The 8,669-nt window shown below is 35.7% G+C and overlaps 1 non-coding gene across 1 annotated transcript; it reads left to right on the forward strand.

The window, feature by feature from the left end:
- Positions 1-8,280: 8,280 nt before the first annotated feature.
- Positions 8,281-8,387, forward strand: LOC127675835 (U6 spliceosomal RNA). The gene has a single exon (XR_007975526.1). It is a non-coding gene; the product is annotated as a U6 spliceosomal RNA (small nuclear RNA).
- The last annotated feature ends 282 nt before the right edge of the window (positions 8,388-8,669 follow it).

Here is an 8,669-nt window from a genome sequence, read left to right on the forward strand (position 1 = left end):
AAAAAATCCACAAAAAAGGAACAGATTTGGTTTCAGAGATTTCTAAGAGGAATTTAGATAACAAGTAATAATTTATTTTATGTGTATTACAAATTTTCATACTTACCATAAATATGCCTGACTTTTCATTCTCAACAAAAGGAATAACTTTATAATTTTATTGTTTCTATCTTATTTTATACTTACTGGTCCACAAAACTCAAATCATAACCACACTAAGTAAAAAGGTAATTAAAATAGAAATTAAAAGTCACTTAACTTACTTTTAACTCATTGTTATTCTAAACTACACCAAAGCATTCAAAACAATTTTGAAATATACAAAGATACTAAATTGATAAGAAATGGAATAGATGTATTGGGTAGAGTTATCCATAAGAGTGGAACTAATAAAATTAATATATATTAATATAATCTTACGGGGCAGACAATTGGTGTTATTTTAACTTCAGTCCCCATACTGTGGATGCTGAGAACCTGGTCAGCACTCAAATCCCAATGATGGATACATTGTTAGTCTTAATCTAGTGCTGAATTCAGGCAGTATACAGGATGTGGGATAGAGGTGTGGCAGAGGAAAGGAGAGAGAGAATAAAAGAGGGGTAGGGAGGCAGAAAGATGCTGAAAACATTTTCATGAAAAATCAAATACATAATATTATAATTTCCTTCTGAAAGCTTTTGGAGGGCACTAAATAACCCACACTCGTTTGTTTCACACAATGTACAAATGAATTGAAAGGGTGGATGGAAGAATAGGGGGACGGAAGAGGGCTTATGGGACTTACAGGTAATGGGGACCCAGAAAGGGGGAAATCATTTGCAATGTAAATAAAAAAAAGAAAAGAAAAGAAAAGAAAAAAATAAAAATAAAAAATAAAAAGAGCATCACTAGTTCAGTGTGGCTCATGCATTTAATCACAGCATTTAAGTGGCAGAGGTAGACTGAGCTCTGTAAGCTTGAGGCCAGTCTGGTTTATATAGTGAGTTCAAAGATAGCTAGGGTTATGCAGAAGGAGACTTTCATCTTAAGAATCAGCAAAAATAGCATTCTTCCTTCTAGACATAATAGAAAAATGTATCATAGGTAAAAATCAAATGTTCATTTGCTAATTGTTTACATCCAACAAATATTTTTAGTCTGTAAAATAAGTGAGTGAACTAGATGCAAAGTAGATAATTTGAGTGACACCAAATATAAGGACATGCTTTATTCTGTTTTCCAGTTTTCATTTAGTTGGAGAGACAATTTCCCATATATATACACAGTTCAAACTCACCTAGAAAAGTTGTTAAACTATATATGGAGGTAAAATACTATAAAGTATTATTGGCAGCTGCTTTATTTATTATCATAAAGGAAACACAGATGTCTTAACACAAATTAAAGATTTATGGCAAATAATACTTTATTTTTATTAAAAGTGCTTGTGTTTTTCCATAGTATTTTTATATCTTGATGCATTTTTGTGTAATGATTTTGTTATTCGATATATTCTTTATTTACATTTCAAGTGATTTTCCCTTTCCTGGATTCCCCCTCCCTGAAAGTCCCATAAGCTCTCTTCCTTCCCCCTCTTCCCCATCCCAACCCTTCCCACTTCCCTGTTCTAGTATTCCCCTACACTGCAGCACTGAGTTTTTCCGGGACCAGGGGCCACTCCTTTCTTCTTGGGCATCATTTGATATGTGCATTGTGTCTTGGGTATTCCATGTTTCTAGGCTAATATCCACTTATTAGTGAGTGCATACCATGAGTGTTCTTTTGAGACTGGGTTACCTCACTTAGGATGATGTTCGCCAGTTCCATCCATTTGTCTAAGAATTTCATGAATTCATTGTTTCTAATGGCTGAATAGTACTCCATTGTGTATATATATCAAGTGATGAAAAACTATCAAGTTTTGTGACTTAATCTTACTATATTTTTTAGTTATGATTTTAATTACTACAAATGTTCTTTTGGTGAGGAAAAACAACCACTCTGTATAACTGATTGCCAGGCTGCAATGAGTGAGATGTCTTTAAACATTAGCTAGTTCTCTGTGATGAATGACTGTTAAATATAGTTTTGAGGACCACTGGTTTTTAAACCAAATCATACTGTTAAAAAAGAAAAAAGAAAAAGCAAAGCAGTAAGATAATTGTAAGATGTGGCTAAAAGAAGCTAATCTATTCTTAACCTCACTTCATAAGTGACAGCAAAATTAAATGGAGACAATCATGAATCACAGGAGGATGAGAGTTGGGTAACTAATTGGTCTATTTTCTGTGCTGTCAGAATCCTCTCAAGTAATTTTCTTCAATTATAACTGCAAATCAGCATGCCATTTCCTCTACATGAACTATCCATTGCCTGAGGACTAACTTGGTATCCTGGGATAACTCATGATGGGGAGCATTTTCCACTAGTGAATAATTACAGAAAGTTCACAGTGAACAGCACTGAAACTCACTAAAATTCCATCATCAAGAAAAATGTAGAGAAACAGCATTAGTTGCAAAGGGATGCCTGCGTTGATTGTCAACAAGCATTAAAACTAGTTAACTTTATGAAAGAAAGCACTGAAAATGTTTAATCATAAATCTTTTTCAGTTTCCAGGAAGTATGTGGTCTATTAGATGTCAACTAAATGCTAACAACAGCTACAGGCTGCTGACAGTTTCTTTTTTGTGCTGCACCCTTTTTCTATTGTTTTAGTTTCAATTCTTTAATCAGTTCTGTTACTCTGAGCTTTAGTTTACATCCTTCTGTTATATGAGTTACTGTGACAAGTCATCTCTGCACATCAGCATACTCGCACCTTCTTTCCCTAGACATTAAAAGAGCACTATAGTTTGAGTTTGTAAAGCTTTGAAAGGAAGATAATTAGCTATCTGTCCCATTATCTCTAAAATACTTGTTTTTTTATCGAAAAAGGGAAACAGTTTGAGCACTGATTGAATTTTCAGAGAAATGACCATGTCTTCCTTGACAATAGCCACGTGAAAGAGAGAAAATAAAATGTCTAAGGGAAACTGAATTATAGTTAATGAGCTAGGATCATGGTTTGGTAATAGAGTACCAAGTTGTTACTGTGAGGCTAGAAGTTCATTTCCCATTACAGCAAAACAATGGGCAAATAAATATAGTATATATACTTGTGAACTGACTTTTCAATGGGAGGAATATGATGGCTTAATAGATTAAATTTCAAATAATAAGATAAAGAACTATGATGTTATATCTGTTTTATTATAACATCATAAAAAGTAATTCAAATTAGATAACTAGTACACCAATTTAAAGTAATTTAAATCTGTGTTTAAGCTCCCATCCAAGGCATTTACTTGGAAACTTTGCACCAATTCTGTTCAGTAAACTCCAATGAGAAATGAACTTTCTAAAAAGCACAGGCTTATTAGGTATTTCATAAAAATATAAAGGCAAATTAAATTACATGAAGAAAGGCAAGTTAGCACTGAACATTCATGGGACTACTATCTAGAAATATTCATCTAAATGCCACTAGATTTGAACAGTTGAAATACAGTTTTGAAAAGACAAGAATATATCTTTGTTCTTTAAAGAATTTTGTAGTCACTTCAGTTAGAATATATAAACAAGCCATGCATTCTCTGAAGTATTCAGTCCATTCAAATAGGGCTTTTTAAATTTAATTTATTTATTTTTAATTTATTTACATTTCAAGTGTTATTCCTTTACCCGGTTTCCCCCACTCCCGGAAAGCCCTATCGCTCCCCCATTCCCCCTGCTCTCTGAGGGTATTCCACAACCCACCCACCAACTCCTGCATCCCACTCTGAATTCCCCTACACTGGGGTATCTATTGAACCTTCATAGGACCAAGGACCTCTCCTCTCATTGATGCCTAACAAGGCCATCTTCTGCTACATATGCAGTCAGTGCCATGTGTACTCCTTGGTTGGTAAGTTAGCTCCTGGAGACTCTGGGGGGTCTGGTTGATTGATATTGTTGTTCTTCCTATGGGGTTGCAAATCCCTTCAGCTCCTTCAGTTCTTTCTACAACTCCTCCATTGGGACCCAGGGCTCAGTGTAATGGTTGGCTATGAGCATCTCACTCTTTATTTGTCAGGCTTTGGCAGGGTCTCTCAGGAGACAGCTATATCACCCTCCTGTCAGTAATCAGTTGTTAGCATCCACAATAGTGTCAGAGTGTGACTGTATCTAGAATGAATCCCCAGGTACAGCAGTCTCTGGATGGCCTTTCCTTCAGTCTCTGCTCTGCACTTTGTCTACATATTTGCTCCCATGAATATTTTGTTCCCCTTTCTAAGAAGGCCTGTAACACCCACACTATGGTCTTCCTTCTTCTTGAGTTTCTTGTGGTCTGTGAATTGTTATCTTGGTTATTCTGAGCTTTTGGGCTAGAGTGCATACCATGTGTAATGTTCTCTGTTTGGGTTACCTCACTCAGGATGATATTTTCTAGTTCCACCCATTTTCCTAGCTTATGTTCTAAGAACAAGAATCAACAAATGGGACCTCATAAAACTGCAAAACTTCTGTAAGGCAAACTACAAGGTCAATAGAACAAAACAGAAACCAACAAATTGGGAAAAGATCTTTACCAATCCTACATCCCATTGAGGGCTAATTATCCAATATATACAAAGAACCCAAGAAGATAGACTCCAGAGAGTCAAATAACCCTATTAAAAATGGGGTACAGAGCGAAACAGGGAATTCTCAACTGAGGAAACTCGAATGGCTCTGAAGTACCTAAATAAATGTTCAGCATCCTTAGTTATCAGAGAAGTGAAAATCAAAACAACACTGAGATTCTATCTCACACCAGTCAGAATGGCTAAGATGAAAAACTCAGGGGACAGGAGATTCTGGAGAAGATGTGAAGAAAGAGGAATACTTCTCCATTGTTGGTGAGATTACAAGCTGGTAAAACCACTCTGGAAATCACCTTGGTGATTCCTCAGAAAATAAGACATAGTACTAGCTGAGGACCTAGCTATACCACTCCTGGGCATATACCCAGAAGATGCTCCAACATGTAATAAGGACACATGCTAGACTATGTTGATAGCAGCCTTATGTATAGTAGCCAGAAGCTGGAAAGAACACAGATGTCCTTCAACAGAGGAATAGATACATATATATATATATATATATATATATATATATATATATATATATATATATATATATATATATATACTATTCAGCTATTAAAAACAATGATTCCATGAAATCCATAGGCAAATTGATGGAACGAAACAGAGAAAATGAGGGAGGTGATTGGAGAAGGGATGGAGAGAAGAAGGTTTATGGGACATATGGGGAGGGGGGGATCCGGGAAAGGGGAAATCATTTGGAATGTGAACAAAGAATATAGAAAATAAAAATACTAAAAAAAAAAAAAAAAAAAAAAAAAGTGTCATCCTGAATGAGGAAACCCAGTCACAAAAGAATACATATGGTATGCACTCACTGATAAGTGGATGTTAGCCCAAAAGTTCAAAAATTCACAGACCACAGGAAGCTCAAGAAGTAGGACTGAAGTGGGGGAGGGGAGCTTTGGTTCCTCTGAGAAAGGAAACAAAATACAGGAGCAATAATGGAGACAAAGTGTGTAGCAGAGATGGAAGGAAAGGTCACTCAGAGACTGTCCTACCTGAGGATTCATTCTATAAACAGTCACCAAACACCAACACTATTATGGATGAAAAGAAGTGCTTGCCAAAAGGAGCCTGTCATGGATGTCTTCTGTGGGACGCTGCCAGAGCCTTATACATACAGAAGCAGATGCTAGCAACCAACCATTGAACTGGGCATGGGGTCCCCAATGGAGTTGTTGGAAGGCGGACTGGAGGAGCTAAAGGGGTTTAGAGCCCCAGGGGAAGAACAATAAAGTTGGCCACTCAGATACCCCAGGACTCCCAGGGACTAAACTATCAATCAAGGAGTACAGGTGTTTCCAGCCAAAAGTGTGACAGAGGAATGCCCTATTGGGCATCAGTGGGAGGAGAGGTTCTTGCTCCTGTGAAGACTCAATAGATGCCCCAACAAAGGGAAATCAAGAGGAGGGAGAGGTAGGAGTGGGTCAGGTGAAGGGACATATACTTGGAGGCAGGGGTAGGAGAAGAGGTGGGGGGGGGGTTGGGACAAGAGGGAATCTGGGAAAGGTTGTAGCATTTGAAATGTAAATGAAGATTGTATTCAATTAAAAAATAATTTCATGAATTCATTGTTTTAATAGCTGAGTAGTACTCCATTGTGTAAATGTACCACATTTTCTGTATCCATTCCTCTGTTCTACTGGCAGTCAACATGTAAAAGAATGCAAATTGATCCATCCTTATCTCCCTGTCCAAGTGGATCAAGTCCAAGTGGATCAATGACCTCCACATAAAACCAGATACACTGAATCTAATAGAAGAGAAAGTCTGGAAGAGCCTTGAACACATGGGCACAGGAGGAAAATTCCTGAACAGAGCACCAATGGCTTATGCTCTAAAATCAAAAATTGACAAATGGGACCTCATAAAATTGCAAAGCTTCTAAAAGGCAAAGGACACTGTCAATGGTTAAAAAAAACCAAAAAAAAAACCATAAAACAAACAAACAAACAAAAAATAGCAACCAACAGACTGAGAAAAGATCATTACCAACCCTACGTCTGTTAGAAGTCAAATATCCAATATATATAAAGAACTCAAGAAGTTAGATTTCAGAGAAACAAATAATACTACTAAAAAAAAATAGGGAACAGAACTAAACAGAGAATGCACAACTGAGGAAATTCAAAGGCACCTAAAGAAATATTAAACATCCTTAGTCATCAGGGGAATGCTAATCAAAACAGCCCTGAGAGTCCACCTCACACCAGTCAGAATGGCTAAGAATAAAAACTCAAGTGACAGCAGATGCTGATAATGATATTGTTAGGTTTGCAAGCTGGAACAACCACCCTGGAAAGTGGAAACAACCACTTAGGAACAGTCTGGCTGTTCCTAAGAAAATTGGACATAGTATTACCTGAGGACCCAGCTATACCACTTCTGGGCATATACCCAAATGATTCTCCAGCATATAACAAGGACCCATGCTCCACTATGTTCATAGCAGCCTTACTTATAATAGCCAGAAGCTGGAAAGAACCCAGTTGTTCTTTAACAAAGGAATGGATTAAAAAAAAAGGCTTTTTTATTGCACAATTTGATTTGGTTTTGTTCTGAAATTGATAAAGATATTTCCAAAAATTTTAAGCATCAAGAGATGCATAATGATCAAAGATTTCATTGTGTGCTTCTCCTGCCTTAAGCTTTTTTACATCTTCTATAACTGAATACCATGGTAAACCATCAAATTATTAAGTATATTGAAAGTGGGGCTTAGTAAAACAGTAAGAATTTGGATTATAGTTGAGATCACTCAACTATAACCATGCCTATGACCCACAAAGTTTATGTAGACTATTGACAATATAAACATTCTTAGAATTGTATGTTCATAGATGTTCAACTTGGACCTCTTTTTTTAATCCAATATGACAAAGTAAATACAGTTTCCATTTAATATGTCTGTTTTCCTTAAGAAGATTTCACTGTAAAATTTTGTGAAAATTACAAATTCCAACTCTTGTATAAAGTGTAATTACTAGTCATATAGATAATTCTTTATTCCATTCCATTTAAAATTTAAGCACTTAGAAGAGTTTTGTTATTATTCTTAAGTTGTCTTTTGAGACTGGGACTTATGTGGAGACTAAGCCCTATTATATAGCATCCATTACATAGAAACAATTATATATATATATATATATATATATATATATATATATATATATATATATATGTATGTATATATATATATAAATAATTTTCTATAACAAAATTATTCCATATTTAACCTTCCCTCTTACCCTTTCATGTATTAAAATCTTGAAAACATTGGTTAATTTCACAAAAAAATTACTGACATGTACAACTTTATTTTTTCAAACTCAAAATGTGAAATAAGGATGAAAAGTTTATTGAGTGTTTGCTATGGTCCAAATCATCTGTATCTTTTCATTTATCTCATGTTGAATGTATAATATGGTCTTAATTTATAGAGGGGAACATTTTCAGCCATTGAAGCACTTTTTAAATATAAAGAGTTTGGGAAAACATGCTTTAGAATTCATTCCAGATGAGGAAGTGCTATTAGCAGTTGAGAGTAGTCATTGTCATTAGTCATGTAGCCAACAGTGAATGTTTCACAAATCAAAAGCAAAAACAAGACAAAAGGACATAAAAGTTTGTGCTCACTTCTGCAGCACATATACTAAAATTGGAATGATACAGAGAAGATTAGCATGGCCCCTGTGCAAGGATTACATGCAAATTTGTGAAGCATTTCATAATTTTAAGACCTATCAGAAACACACCAGACTTCTCACCAGAGACCATGAAAGCTAGAAGATCCTGGGCAGAGCTCATGCAGACTCTAAGAGAACACAAATGCCAGCCAAGACTACTATACCCAGTGAAACTCTCAATAACTGTAGATGGAGAAACCAAGATATTCCATGACAAAACCAAATTTACACAATATCTTTCCACAAACTCATCTCTACAAAGGATAATATGGGGAAAACACCAATACAAGGAGGGAACCTATACCCTGGAAAAAGCAGGATAATAACCTCT

The sequence above is a fragment of the Apodemus sylvaticus genome, chromosome X (assembly GCF_947179515.1).
Source record: "Apodemus sylvaticus chromosome X, mApoSyl1.1, whole genome shotgun sequence".
Taxonomy (NCBI): Eukaryota; Metazoa; Chordata; class Mammalia; order Rodentia; family Muridae; genus Apodemus; species Apodemus sylvaticus.